This window comes from Euprymna scolopes, chromosome 26, assembly GCF_053919585.1.
Source record: "Euprymna scolopes isolate OS-2025 chromosome 26, ASM5391958v1, whole genome shotgun sequence".
NCBI lineage: Eukaryota > Metazoa > Mollusca > Cephalopoda > Sepiida > Sepiolidae > Euprymna > Euprymna scolopes.
Genome location: NC_136507.1, coordinates 109,454,203 through 109,470,513, shown reverse-complemented (window position 1 = coordinate 109,470,513; position 16,311 = coordinate 109,454,203). Strand labels below are relative to the sequence as shown.

At 34.8% G+C, this 16,311-nt stretch overlaps 1 pseudogene; it reads right to left on the bottom strand.

Annotated features, from left to right (window-relative positions):
* Positions 1–6,346: 6,346 nt before the first annotated feature.
* LOC145248540 (U2 spliceosomal RNA) lies at positions 6,347–6,565 on the bottom strand (annotated as a pseudogene).
* Between the last annotated feature and the right edge of the window lie 9,746 nt (positions 6,566–16,311).

Here is a 16,311-nt window from a genome sequence, read left to right as displayed (position 1 = left end):
AAAGCAAGATAAGTTACTTTTCTACCAAACTGGATATATTTTTTTGTGTTTTTATTCAATGTAACATGTTTATTCAGCTCGAAAAACATGCAGTGTTTACCGATGTATTGGACAATTCAAAATGGCGGCCGACTCTCTCTTAAACACGGTAAGTTCGAGAAAAGGTGTTATAAATAATAAACTAGACAAAATACTATTAAAAAAACACCGAATATATGTCAACCTATGTCACGGTAATATATATTGAGCGAATTTCTAACAGTATTTTGTCTAGTTTATTATTTATAACACCTTTTCCCGAACTTACCGTGCTTAAGAGTCGGCCGCCATTTTGAATTTTCCAATACATCGGTAAACACTGCATTATATTTTTTTATATTTGGTGGACAATACTGAATGTGAAAACACCAAATAAAGGTTTTCAGCTTCGTAATAAATATGCAAATCCACTTACATTAAATGGTGATAATTACAGATTTCTCTCTATGTTCTGTGACCGGTTAGAAACTTGGAATAGCATACCTGGAAGAACTGGTAAGTTAACAAAGGAAACATATACTGCTTTGCACCATACAACTTACGCAATTTTAGAATTAACTAAATATTGCATTAGAGAACTGAACATGGTGTATATATTACCAGGAAAGTTTCAGACAGATAACCTTGAGGCAAGGTTTGGCCAGTATCGGCAACTTAGCGGGGATCAGTATAATATATCAATACGTCAAGTGTATGAATGTGAAAAAAACTTAGAATGTTATCAGTTTTAAAATTGAGTTTACCACTTAATAACCAAACTATTGATTTGAAGAATTTACAAGAAACTAACTGGGATGAAATGACAACAGAACAAGTTAGATGTTTATAAATTTAACATAGATGTAACAGATGATATTAATCGCTGCAAAGCAGTACTTCCTGTTATATTATACTTAGCAGGCTATTGCTGTCATGCAGTTTTTAAAAAATTGAAATGCAATAGTTGCAAAAACTTAATATCTGGGAGAGATACTATTGAAGGAATAGCTGAAATAAACAGCTACTTTCAGGGTATTAACAGAGGTTCTCTGTTATACCCAAATGATACAACTAATAATTTTGTGTTATATAATTATATAGTCATAAATAAACTTACCAAATGTGATTCTTTCTTTCATTCTATTCATCAAAGAAAATTAGCCATGTATATAACCTTAAATATTTTGGCTGATCAACATCTTTTATTTAATGTTGACTCGTGTGATGAGGGTCACCCTATACAACAAATTGAAAAAATGCTCATATGGAGTTCTTCGAATTCCCTCATAAATAATTTTTGTCGCAAGGAGAATGACAACATTAATAAAAAAAAAAAATTTCAGAAAAATTCAAACTTTTAATTAAATTCCACAATGGATTTTTATAATGTCTGATGTATTTCTGCATTAGTAACTTTGTTTATACTAACATTATTTGTTTGATTTTAATTTTAACTTATCGTTTGTTCTTCAGTTAAACTAATTTATTGTTCGTTTTTCAGTTAAACTAATTCATCGTTCGTTTTTCAGTTAAACTAATTCATCGTTCGTTTTTCAGTTAAACTAATTCATCGTTCGTTTTTCAGTTTTGATTTAAAAAAATATTGTTCAAATGATTTAAAAAAAATATTCATTTCGATTTTTAAAAAAATTCATTTCGATTTTTAAAAATATTGTTTTTTTGATTGTGGTTCATTTTGATTAAAAAAAAAATTCATTTTGATTAAAAAAAAATTTATTTTGATTAAAAAAATAGTTTAATTTTAATATTTGTTTATTGTCTTAACTCATATCAAATATTTTGCTTGTGTTCTGCTTCAAATATTCATAATCTTACATGCATAATTTTCATTTAATTATATCAAATAAACTTCAAGTTTACTACAAATCAAATCGTGTTCCTTCATTTTTTTTAAATGTAATTTATAAGTAATTAAAGAACGCATTCTAATCTTTAAAATCTATAATACAACGAAATATTCAATTGCTTATAATACTTAAACAAACAACTTGTGTTTTTTTTATTATTTTTTTATTATTAATATTAGATGAGTTTCAGTATAAATCATCGTGTTCTTTCTTTATTTCTTTATTTTAATCCAATTTTGAAGTTTTGTAACGCTGTCTGTAAAAATTACTGTTCATTATTGACAGTCAAGAGTTCCACATATCTTGCTTGTTGGGACCTCGGCGATGACGTCATTTTTTCAGCTGGCCGGCCATCTTTATAACGAAGGCCACGATCAAACCGCCTGATGCTCGCTGTACCACACGCTGGGGGAGGGGCATTGTGATAAGTGTCCAGTCCCCGAACAATGTATCTATCGACGGCATCCCTCGACAGATCCTTGATGTGCGGCCGGTAGTGGTGTCATCAGAGGAAGACAGTGACGTCTAGCCAAGTAGCGACGTTCACAAAGAGGCTCCGCGAAGATTGCAGTGAGAGAGACGGCCGCCATGTTGGTCTGAGTAAGCTACAACAATAACGTAACTTAACAGAAAGATACGGTAATAAAAAATAAAACGCGTATTTGCTCTACAACAGTATTGAGCACTTTCTTCAGTTTTTATTAATTACCATTTCCACTAAATATATATATATATATATATATATATATATATATATATATATATATACACTTGTGCCCGATATTATTCATACCCCCCTTGAAAATTGAGTTTATTAGGTGTAACTTTGTAAGAATTTATTGTTTACGTCCATATTGATACATATTCTTAATAAACCTCTTCTGATCATTTTCGTCATTTTAAAATCTCGGGATACTTGTAATAAAAGAAATATACAGCTATTTATAAAATCTGCAATGTTCAAAAATAATCATACCCCCTTATTTTTTCAGTATTAATCGAGTTTCTGACTGTTTGTTTTCTGTTTGATTCTTATTTTGAATGCTTTTATACAACCTTTGATTAATTTCATTTCGTTTTTTGCATTTTTCAGAAATTAAAATGATATCAACTGAAAACCAATAAAAGAATAAAAATTATTAGAATGAGGAAGAAAAAAGAGCTTAGTAATGATCATAGGACTAAAATTGTGAATTCACATAAGGATGGTTTAGGTTACAAGTCAATTTCCAAGAAATTTGAGGTCCCTACAGCAACAGTACAGAGCATCATCAAAAAATTCCAGAGCCACCACACAACAAACAACTTGATTGGTAGAGGAAGGAAAAGGAAACTGTCTGCTAGAGCCACCAGGAATATTGTAAGAAGTGTTAATGCAAATCCAACCACCACTAATAAGGACATTTTAGAAAATCTGGAGTCTTCTGGCATAAAAATATCAAGGCAAACATTGCAAAGGACTCTGCATGAAAATGGTCTGAAAGGAAGAAGACCAAGAAGGACTCCATTGCACACCGGAAAACACCTTGCAGCACGTCTAAAGTTTGCTAGGACCCATGTGAATTCTCCAGAGTCCGTTTTCTCAAGTATTTTGTGGACTGACGAAACAAAAATTGAATTGTTTGGCCATATGGATGCTTCTTACGTTTGAAGGAAGAAAGGAGAAGCTTACAACCCAAAGAACACCATACCCACGATGAAACATGGTGGTGGTAGCCTAATGTTTTGGGGCTCCTTTTCGGCTAGTGGTCCAGGTAGTTTGGTCAAGATAGATGGAACCATGAAGAAGGAGCAATATTTGGAGATACTCCAGAAAAACATTAGACAGGATGCGGAGAAGCTCCATTTAGGACCAAACTGGGTCCTTCAACAGGATAATGATCCAAAACATACTGCCAAAATAGTCAAGAAATGGTTTGAGGATAATCAAATTAATGTTTTGGAATGGCCTAGCCAGAGTCCCGACCTGAACCCTATCGAAAACCTCTGGCACATATTGAAAACTGAGGTTAAAAAGCGGAAACCTAGAAATTTGAGGGATTTGGAGAACTACTGCATTGAAGAATGGTCAAAAATCAGTGTTGATACTTGTAAAAACCTTGTTGATAAATATCCCAAACGGTTACAGGCAGTTATTAAGAATAAAGGGCATGCTATTGACTATTAGTAAGAGAGGTATGAATAATTTTGAACTAGTGCCATTATTGTTTTTTTTTGTATAATGTTTCAAACTTGCATAATTTATTTATTTGTTGAGTTTAAATTAAATGCTTATGCTTGATTTATTGTTTGAAATCCCTTTAATATTGTCTACCTTCTGGTTTGAGCAATATTCTTATAGAAATCTCAAAGATCCGAGGGGTATGAATAATATCGGGCACAAGTGTATATATATATATATATATATATATATATATATATATATATATATATGTAATTCTTGGTTCGTTTAAAGTTGATAGAACCATATTTCTACATTACCAATTTAATTGAAATTTTCAGAAAATTTATCCGTAAAGTCAAGGAATGTTTGCATGTTATTAAAATAAATTAAGATCGTTAAGATCGCAAATTCTAAAAATATATTAAATAAAATAAAAGTATTTTTCGTAACTGCGTGACTGTCTGGCATTTCATTTCCGGTAGAAATGAGCCTTTCACGTGCACCACACGTTGACGACTTTCGAATTACAACATTTAACTATCTAATTAATAGATGGGTAAAAAAAAAAAAAATCCCTATTTTTTAAATTATATATATATATTTTTTGTACTTTAACCTTACAATTGAATTAAAAAAAAACATATAAAACTTTAATTAAACTTGGAAATACGATTTAAAAAATAGCGCAGATCAGTAAGTGCACTAGCACCATTTGTTTATCTTAATTTTTTATTTTTAAAAGCTTTCCTGGCGAAGCCTACCTAAAATAAATTTGTCTAATTCTTAATTTTTTATTTTATTGGAAAAAAAAAAGAAGGTAAATATGAAGAATTACTCCACCCTCAAAAATTTCTTTAAAATTACCACTCTTATAGGTTTTCGGGGTCGCTGAAAACGAAAATAACGTTTATAATTAAGGCAAACGAGTAGTTTCCAAGATATGAAGAAATGTTAGCTTAAAAAAGTGAAGGATCACTTTTTCATAATAATTTAACGTAAAATGATCACCCACTTTTTGGCCACGATTTATTTTTGGTGGGTGGGGAGCTTTCTTTCTACCATTGGAAAATCTTTTAAAATTACCTGTTTAAATTGGTTGGAGGGGCGTGGGGGGGGGCCCACACACACACAGAAAAATGCCCCTCTCTCAGGTGGCCAGAAAGTGGGTGCTCATTCTAAGTTAAATTTCCCAAAATTTCCCCTAACTTAACGTGTTCGATACAGTCTGCCGCCATTTATATTTTTCAAATATACTGCATGTTTTTGAACCGATTAAACATTATACATTACATAAAATACTACAATCTTATCCAGTTAGGTAAAACATTTACTTTTCTTGCCTTTGATAACATTTATTTGTTATATATTTATTTTTTGACAACTTCTTTGTACTGTGTTTAGTAATACAAACCCTTTTCATTTAATGTAACGTTTAGTCGGCTCGAAAAACAGTGTTTATCGGTGTATTTGAACGCTACAAACGGTGGCGGACACTGTTGATTACTTTAAGTTTGAGAAAGTGAGTTACACTGAAAAGTGATCACCCATTTTTCGAAAAAGTAATTTCTTCATATCATGAAAACTTTCTTTTTGCGACGGAAACGGTTTGCAGATTCGTTTTTAGTACACTGAAATCTACAATAAAATATTTCGTTATATACGAACATGAGACGGGCCTTAAAATAAAATAATAACGGATTTTTGGGGCAGATTTGCCGTTTAGTTGTATAATATCCTCAAACCAGGTAATCACTAAAAGGGACTCTTAAAAGTCATCACCTGTATCGAGCAAAAGTTTAAAACCACTGATTGTATATTAGCCTAAATCACAGTAACATATATTAGATGAGTTCCTAACAGTATTTTGTATAGTTTTTTAGTTTAAACTCATTTTCCCATTTGGGGGTTTAAAGACACCAAAAAATAAAACTAGCATATTTTAAGTAAGGCAGATATATCCTTTAATCGTTTAAAGCCCGTAAGTTAAAAGCGGACGATTAAAAGATATATCTGCCGTATTTAAAAAATGCTAGTTTTATTTTTGGTGTCTTTAAACCCCCACCCACTCTATTTGCTGATGAGGAGACTTTGTTTTATAAAATCAAATGATAAAATTATTGTCCAAGACTTATTGTCTGTCTCAATAAAAACTTCGTTTCCCAAACATTCGTACAATTTATTGATTTTGTTTGTTCTTCCTTGTGAAACCGATTTTTAATTTTTAATTTTAATTATAAGTCATCAATCATTTTACTTAATATATATATATATATATATATATATATATATATATATATATATATATAGTATATTCAGTGTACCTATTTACTATGCCTCCCCACGGGACAGAGTTAGACACCAGGGTCGTTTTTTAACGTGGAGAAAAGGTACAAAAATAAAAATTGTCTCAGTCGTGAAGGATTTCTCCACCACCGAAAGAGAACAAGAAATAGAAGTGCAGCATCTGAAGAACAGATACTACACTTTGATCTTGTCCCGAAGGCCAAGAAGGTGATAATAAGTATATTCAGTGTAGCTTAATCGCCATATGTATTTATAAATTACTAACTAGCTCTACCTACGTATTGAGCACTTTTGAAGTAAATACTTAAAGTTTACGCATAAATCTATACTTTCGTATATTAATTTTATGTGAGTAAATTAAGTAGTTATATATATATATATATATATATATATATATAATGTATATATTTATACATATGCATGTGCATATATATGTATGTATATATATATATATATGTAAATTATATGTATGTATATATATGAGTATATATATATGTATATATACATATATGTATATACATATATGTATATATACATATATATATACACATACACACACACATATATACATATATATATATGCTTTATTTTTTTATTACCGTTTTATCTGCTTAGTTACACATGTTTCGATTACCGAATCGTATTAAACGATCGAGTAACTACATAAGACATTAGAGAAAACCTGATGAAGTTACTAGATCGTTTAATACGATTCGGTAACCGAAACATGTGTAACTAAGTAGATAAAACTGTAATAAAAAATATAGCACATATTTGCTCTGCAATAATATTGAGCACTTTCTTCAGGTTTTTACTAATTGCCATTTTTGCTAAATATATATATATGTATATATATATATATATATACATTTATATATGCATATATATATGCACACACACACACACACACACACATATATATATATATATATATATATATATATATATATATATATATATATATATATGATCCAAGTAACTTCCTGATGTTGATTCAATGTGACATGAAAGACCTGACATTTTCATTGTCAACTTTGTTTTCGTATATGTTGTATCGCCTGATGAGGTCTCTAGTTACTAATAACTAGCTGACTGGAACATGCTCATGACTGTGTAGCAACATATTACTGCTTATGTAAAAACAAATAAAAAGTATATATATATATATATATATATATATATATGGGGAGAAAAAGAGAAAAGATGACCTAATGTAGATCGATTTATATACTTGGGTAGCAATTGTATATGAAAACGAATAATTTCAGTTTTATAGTGACGGACATTTTCCACGCACTTCCCTTTCCTTTCCTCGGAAGGGCTATCCCCACACGTACACAGCAAGTCAAAAAACACCGATTAATATTCGATTCCTGTGTGGAGGTTTAAAAACAAATTAAAATAATAAAGGAGGAAAAATAAAAACTAATCATTGCTCGCCAATGACTTTTGAAACAGTTGTATATTTCTATTCCATTAATATTTGTTGTCGACCGTATTTCTTTCTTATTCAAGACTTGTGTGACAAGTGCTTTATTTGTTGATAATGGCGGTGCCTATCGGTACATGCGTGGAGTTAATGTTTACTCAAAAAAGTATTGCTTGGCGAATTGATGCGCCATTCATGTAAGCAAATACCAAAAACAAAGCAAGAATATTCAATAGAAAAAAAGTAAAGAGGTCTTTTCTTTTTAATAGTATCACCGCAAAGAGAAACATTTTATAAAAATAAACATGAATAAAAGGGACATTTATTGATAAAAATAAAAATGATTTTGAAAACAAAAAGGATTACCGGCTTCCATACTTTGAACACTGGAAGACATTATGGTGACGCCCACTAGTATTAGTCAATAATCAATCAGCTTTGTCAAAAAAAAAGGTAACATGCTAATTAATATTCATAAATGTCAATCACTCATCGGATATCCAAACGGTATCCATGCAAATTTATAGCCGAACAATGATATCCTATATATTTTAAACCTAGAACCCCATCTTCCAACGTAGACCCCTACTACCAGGTCTCCTTCTCCAACATCAGGGGTCTATGTTCCAACCTTCCAGAGGTTGAAACCCAATTACAGGAGACGAAACCGAACATATTATTTCTAAGTGAAACTGGAATAGGGCCGACCACTTCCCTAGATAAGTTCATAATTAACTGATACTCTAACTTAACAGCTAAATCTGACCCCCAAGATCACCATGGGCATGGAATATGTGCCTACATTAAAGATGGCTTCCTGTGTAGCAGGGATATCTCTAGAGAAGATCCTAATTTACCATATATGTGCTTCAGGGTTGCACTTGCTAACACCACTGCATTTATATTTGCCCTCTATCGGCCCCACAACAGCGGAGTTACTATCTTTAAGAGCATATCCGAGAAAATAGACCACATACTGTCTGCACATCCCTTGGCTAACATCCACATCTGTGGTGACTTCAACGTCCATAACGTGGAATGGCTGACCCATTCAAATAAGACAGACGATGAGGGGAGGTTTTGTCATGATTTTGCCATTGCTTATGACCTCACTCAGAGTGTTCGCGAACCCACCCGTGTGCCCGATACACCCGGTCAATATGCAAGCCTCCTAGACCTTTTTCTCTCAACTTCCCCTGAGCTATGTTCATGTTCCGTTCATTCTCCTCTAGGATCCTCCAACCACTCCGTCGTATCAGTTAAGATAAAAATGAAATGTAAGAAGTCCCCAGACGTACCCCTCCACCATACTGTATACCGATACTCTATGGCTGACTGGGATAGCTTCTGTACATTCATATCTGATTTACCTCTGCACTCCATGTTTAAAAAGGAAGTGTCCTCTATAGTATGAGATCTGACCGAATGGTTAATTGTAGGCATAGACCAATTCATACCATCTAAAAAATTCCAACAAAAACCTAACAGCCAGCCATGGTTCTCCCCAGAATGTGCTGCTGCTATCGCACACAGAAATCACTTTTTCCATAACTACCAACGTAATAGATGCACTGAGACTAAAGCTGCTTTCAGGACTGCCAGCAACCACTGTAAAAGAGTAATAAAAAATGCAAGAGAGCTATATGCTCAGTCTGTTAAATCCAAGGTAGCTGATCAGTGGCTTGGTTCCCACCAGTTTTGGCAAATAACAAATAGGATCCTGAACAGAAGTGGGCGTTCTATCCCAACCATTATCAATGGACCAGAGGTCATCTTGTCAGTGTCAGACAAGGCCAAACTATTTGCAAAGAACTTTGCAGCTAATTCTACCCTATGCGATGAAGGCCATCAACTCCCCATATTTCCTCCTATAACACAGAACAAGCTAGGTAGCATACAAATATCCGTGCATGAAGTCGCCAAGCTAATCAAGAACCTAGATTCCAGTAAAGCAACTGGCCCTGATGGCATCCCAATTATAGTGTTAAAAAAGCTTCAACTAGAACTTGCTCCCATACTTACGAAACTATTTAAGCGCTGCCGTAAGGAGAAGTGCTTTCCTACTCCCTGGAAGACCTCATCAGTTTGCCTTGTATTTAAGAATTCAGATGAAAAGTTATCTCCCTCTCAGTACAGACCAATAAGTCTCCTGTGTGTTATGAGTAAGTTGCTGGAATCCATATTAAATAGAGAAATAGTCAACCACCTCAGCAGGAACAACCTTCTTAGTGACACACAATATGGTTTCCGTTCTGCAAGATCTACCGCAGATGTGCTGACGGTTATATCTCACAGGATTAGTGAATCTCTTGACAAAGGCTTCCTTTCTAGGGCAATTGCTCTTGACATATCAAAGGCCTTCGACAAGGTATGGCATAAGGGTCTACTTCACAAGATTTCCAGCTACGGTATAACTGGAAATGTTTTCTCAATCATTAAATCATTTCTCTCCGATAGGCTCATAAGTGTAGTGGTCGATGGACAAAAATCGGAGGCCTGCAATATAAATGCTGGAGTCCCTCAGGGGTCAATCCTGGGCCCAACTCTCTTCCTGATCTACATCAATGACCTCCCTAAACACATACTTAAATCATTCGTTGGCATTTTTGCTGATGACACGACCATCTACGGCAACACATCAAAGGCTATAAATGACAAAGTTCTCTCTGATTCTCTCTCCTCTGATCTTGAGCGCGTGGTTCAGTGGGGGAAGACGTGGCTGGTTACCTTTAATGCATCCAAAACCAAACTCCTATCCTTACATCATCAACGCTCTGATCCCCATCTGGCATCAATTGTGATGGATGGCTCTCGGCTGGGTGAGGCCCCGTGTTTTGACAAGCTTCTGGGTTTGACCTTTACTCCTGATCTGAAATGGAACATGTACATCAAGTCTTTTGCCAAGGTCGCTGGAAAGATGGTGGGATCCTTCTACCGCTCCAGAAGATATCTCACTACTGATGCAATTCTCTATCTATATAAAAGCCAAGTACGTCCAAGGATGGAATACTGTTGCCATATCTGGGCAGGAGCTGCTAAAAACAGCCTATCCTGCCTTGACAGAGTACAAAATAGACTTTGTGGCTTAGTGGGGGATGCCCTTTTCTCTACCCTGCAACCTGTCTCCCACAGAAGAGACGTTTCAAACCTATCCTTGTTTTATCGTTATTTCCATGGCAGGTGCTCGTCTGAACTCCAATCTCTGGTTCCCCCTCGCCAATCTGTCACGAAAAACACCCGCCTAGCTGAATCCACTGTGAAAAATTTCCCCCACTCTATATCTGTGCCTAAATCAAAACGTGGATTCCATGAACAAAGCTTCTTTCTTAGAACTGCACGCCTGTGGAACTCTGTTCCATCTGCCTGCTTCCCACCGGACTACAACTTGGATGTCTTCAAGTCCAACGTTAACAAATTCCTAATGAACCGCCACCTTAAGTAAACACTTCATCAAATCTCCACACTAACGTAATGTACTTGCAATAACCCTTATCCCTGAGTGGCTTCCCGGCCTTGATAAGTGGTGATCACTGTGTAAAAAAGAAAAAAAAATTTAGTTGTGTAAACAAAACCACAGAATTCATGCTTTAAAAACAAACACTAAAAACCAATCAGATTTTTATGCTAAAAAATTTTTTTAAATTGCAAAATAAGTATATCCGATACTGAAATTATATTTCACGCTTGAAATCAAAATTCCTTCTTTTTTGTCTTCTGGAACAAGTTTCCCGAAAGAAAGAGAAAACTCTCACTGATGCAAGGAACGGCTATTAAATGAAAATGATAGGTGTTACGTTGTAGTCAGATGTTAACAATGACCCGACGTTGTGCACGAAAGTTTTGCAAAGAAACAAAGAAAAGAAATTCGACTCAGCTTTTTTTTTAAATTAAAAAAAAGGCATTTATTCATGGTACTTTCCAAACTATGCTTGCTTCTTATTTTTACAAGTCTCTTCGTTCGTCATGTGGCGCCAAAACTCTGCCGCATTGAACAGATGCTTTTTCTCTTACTGCATCGACACGTCTGCTCAAGTCTAGTTGACGCTATGCAGGTTTTTCTTTGCACTTGCTGTCCCACAGCACTCAGTCATTCGACGATTTTTGTTCAAAGTTTTGATTACATTTTGTTTTAAAAGTTCCTCTCGCGCTCACATGTGCTTCCAAGTCACTCTCACCGCTTACATGGCTCCTTTTTGTCTCTCTTCTTTTTTCCCCTTCATTTCCTCTGCTGTGACGTCACCTCGCGCATCAGCATGGTCATTTGCATACAAGTCATGCCGTTACTGCTATACACACGTTACCAGCTGTGCTACATAACTTTCCCAAGTTTAAAAAAGCTTTCTTTACAAAGAATACATTAAAACCTGTGCCGTGGTAATAAACGAAAAGGAAAAAAAACTTCAATGTTCAAAAAAAAAAAAAAAAACATGAGTAAATAAATCCAAACAAAATGTCTTAGTGTATAGTTTATTCGACTTTTTCATTTTAATCTTTTTTTTTTCTCAACATTTCCTGGAACCGTAGATGTGATTGTTTCCTTAGGAAGCCTGTTTCCATCATCTCTAAGAATGATGAATAAAAATTGAAGAAACTACACCTGCCTCCTGTCCTAATTCTGGAAAAGTTATCCACCATACTTATTTAGGAAAGATTGTTGAATACTCAGATATTGAGATGATTACAAACTTGACAAATGAGATCATTTTGAAAGACTGTAAACTTAGTACAACTGTTAATTGTTACAAAGATTAAAGAAAGGCTCTAGATCTGCAATTACAAAGGTTTAAAGTTGTACAAGTGGTTGAAAAACTGATTGATCAGCAAATAAAAAAGTCAGCTAAGAAATGCTAGCCTTTGGAATTTCCTCCCTATTTCCTGCTTTCCTGACTCTATTAACATGCAAAAGTTTAAATGTAATGCGAACAGACATTTCGCTGCTCAACTCCCCACTTAGTTCCCTTAGACATGTTCCAAATAATAACTCCTTACATTCAAGTGGCAATATGTCTTGTTGGGGTGAAAAGGAGTAAAACAAAAAAGACACAAATAAAATGCAGTTTCGTTTTATGCCTGAGCAAAGTACGATTTGTGGTATTTATATATTATATTTATTTTATAAATGCAAGAGACGTTCTTTGATAAACAGAACCTGTATTTTACTTTTATGGATCTAGAGAAAGCTTTTGGCAAAGCACCAAGAAATGTTGTCTGGTGGGAATTGTGTAAAGTAGGGGGTCAATGAGTGATTAATGAAGGTTGTTCAAGCAATGTGCAAAAATGCTCAAAGTCGTGTTAGAAAAAACAGCACATTTAGTGAAAGCATGTAAATTAAGAGTCCATCAGGGTTCTGTATTGAGTCTGTTGCTTTTCATTTGTGTTTTGAAGCAATGTCAAGGAGTTCCGGACAAGTTGTTTAGAAGAGGTGCCATATGTGGATGATTTGATGCTTGTCTGTGAAACAATGGAAGTTGAATTTGTTCAATTTAAAACGGGGAAGGAATGCAGAAAAGTAAAGATTGTAGTGTCGTAAATCACTTGAAAAATGTTTTTGATTAGGAAGTCAGGTGCAACTCAATTTTCTGTGGTACACACAGGCTTTAGGTACACAAAAAGTGCAGTGGAATTACTGGTAGGTTGAGAGAGGATAACCAGTTTGCATGCAAGAAATGTAAGACAATGAAGGTGGAGTAGAACTCAGATGTGAAGAAAGTTATGTATTAGGTTGGTGCAAAATTAATGTCGTTTTTTACGTTCCACTTCAAATCAAAAAACGACATTGTTTTTGCACCAAACTAGTGAAGTTATTGAGGTTGTTCAAAATTTGTTACTTGGTGAGACCATTAGAGGACAGAAGGAGATCTGATGACCTCAGAGGGCGATTAAATCTTAACTGTATTAGAAGATGTGTGCAGAAAAGGAGACTTCGATGGTATAGTCATGTTAAAAGAATGTGGTTTAGTAGATGTAGAATAGTTGTGGTAGCAGGATCAACCCACGCAAGAAGACAAAGAAAAATATAGGAGGAAGTGATAACTATGGACTTGAGAGAAAGAGGGATGAATAAAGACCCGGCCAGAGGTAGCTTAGTTTGAAAATCAATGTCTAAAAGCCGTCAAAGCATATGTAAAATGGACGTTAAACCGAATATGATGACAATGAATAATGACTTGTGATTGGGTTGATAGGTTGTAAAACACGCAAAACAACTGACTGACAACTCCATAAAGAAATACACAATGATGTATCTAAAAATTAAGTCAATCATTACTGTTGTGTTGTTTTTATTATGTTTTACTGTGATTTATTTCACTGCTTCACTCCCCCGCTAATGCTAATCTCAGACGCACCTTGTTGCATTGCACAGAAACGCATTGTCATGTAGCAACGGATATCATCGACCATAAGCTGCAAACTTCTTTTCCAGGTCAGGGTGTCACGCAACGACATTCCAGCTGAACGATTTTTTCCCATGCAACTGAATATAGGAAACGCCCATTGGGAACGAGAGTGGCTTGAATTAAATTTGCTATCGATAATATTAAGCGACTTTGAGATTGTTTTTCTGTCAGAACATAACACTTACAAAGTGCCTTCAATAAGTTTCCAGACATTTTTTTCCTATGAGCACTTTTATTGAGAGTACACGCATGAAAATCTAGTCCACTTTGAAGTAATCTCCTCCGGCTGCAATGCACTTGTTGTACTGTTCTAACAACTTCTGGAAGGTCTCATGGAAATCCTCTTGTGTGATTATGTCGATGACTCTCTGTGCAGCCTCTTTCATTTCCTCATTGTCTCATAACAACAGCCTCTAAGGTTTTCCTTGGACTTAGGGAATAACCAAAAATCACAGGGAGAAAAGTCTGGACTATAGGGAGAGTGAGGAACTGTCTTGATGCCCATCTTGGTCAAATAGTTTGAGCAACCTTGGAACAAACTTCTCTGAGCACCCTTTTTTTTTTTTTTTTACACAGTGATCACCACTTATCAAGGCCCGGAAGCCACTCAGGGATAAGGGTTATTGCAAGTACATTACGTTAGTGTGGAGATTTGATGAAGTGTTTACTTAAGGGGGCGGTTCATTAGGAATTTGTTAACATTGGACTTGAAGACATCCAAGTTGTAGTCCGGTGGGAAGCAGGCAGATGGAACAGAGTTCCACAGGCGTGCAGTTCTAAGAAAGAAGCTTTGTTCATGGAATCCGCGTTTTGATTTAGGCACAGATAGTTTGTCTCAAGGGTGCCTTGAGACAAACTTTACACAAATTTTCCGAATTTTCAGTTCCTCACAAATAATTATGTGTACAGTTCCCACACTGACATCAATCTGTGCATAGATACATGATGGACCTTATCCATGAAATTCTTTATTTGGCCAATCAACTCTAACTTACTCTTCCCACACACCTCTCATCCTTCCTCACAGACTCCCTGCCTTCCTTGAATCTCTTATGCCATTCAAAAACTGATGCTTGATACATGTAAGATGGTCCAAAAGCAGTCTGAAGCATTCCATACGGTTTGTGTCATTTTTTCCAAGTTTAAAACATAGTTTTATTCCATATATATTCCTACTGTAGCTGTCATTTGAACCTGAAATTATAAAAAAAATTGGCCAGTCATCTCATAAGATGTATAGCAATAACATACTGAATTCTTAAGGGTCGGCAACAATTTTAAATGTCTGTCCAAAAACGTCTGGAAACTTATTGAAGGCCCTCATAATATATACAAGTAGAATATGTACTCGGTGTTATCCATTATTAAACGTAACGTTAAATTCATTTAAAAAAAAATGAAGTAAAAAAAAACGAAAAGAAACTGAGACATGTGCATTGTGAGTATTATGTTTTTTCTAAACAGTTCACTTCTTGTAAGTAAAAAAAATATCTCAGCTGAGACCAAAACCAAAATCTAAAAGAGGGAGTCAAGTATAGTAACCATTCCAGGACATTAAAAAAAGTGTTTGCAAATCTCATGAAAAAGTTGACAAACTGATAAAAATCCGATGACTGTCCCCCCCCCCAAGAACCAATTTTTCAATTTTTACCTTTTAGCAACTCTTTTTCGTGGATGCAAACCGATTAAAATGTTTTGCACATGTTTAAATAACCTATATACCAAATTTCAAGTATGCACATCAAAAATTCATTGAGTTATAGATTGAGAAATGTCCTTACACACGCACACACACGCACACACACACATTTTCACTTTTATATATAGACTAGCCTGGGTGCCCGGCGTTGCTCGAGTGTTTGGAGGTGTGTGTTGAGCAAAAAATAAAAAAGTGGTCGTAGGCAGGCAGAGTTGAACCCGTACCGCGAAAGAGGAAAAGAATGTGAAAAAAAACCCCAAAAAGCGTGACGTCTTTGCCGTTGCGCCCATCGCCAAACCGGAAGGTGCAAAAGCTAGTCAATCGAAAAGAGGGGATGAAATATATCAGCGAAAACAGCAATCCTTTCTGTAGAAATGTTGCAGGTGAAAAAAAATGAATGTTTTTAGCCAATTTTTTGATATTTATCGTCT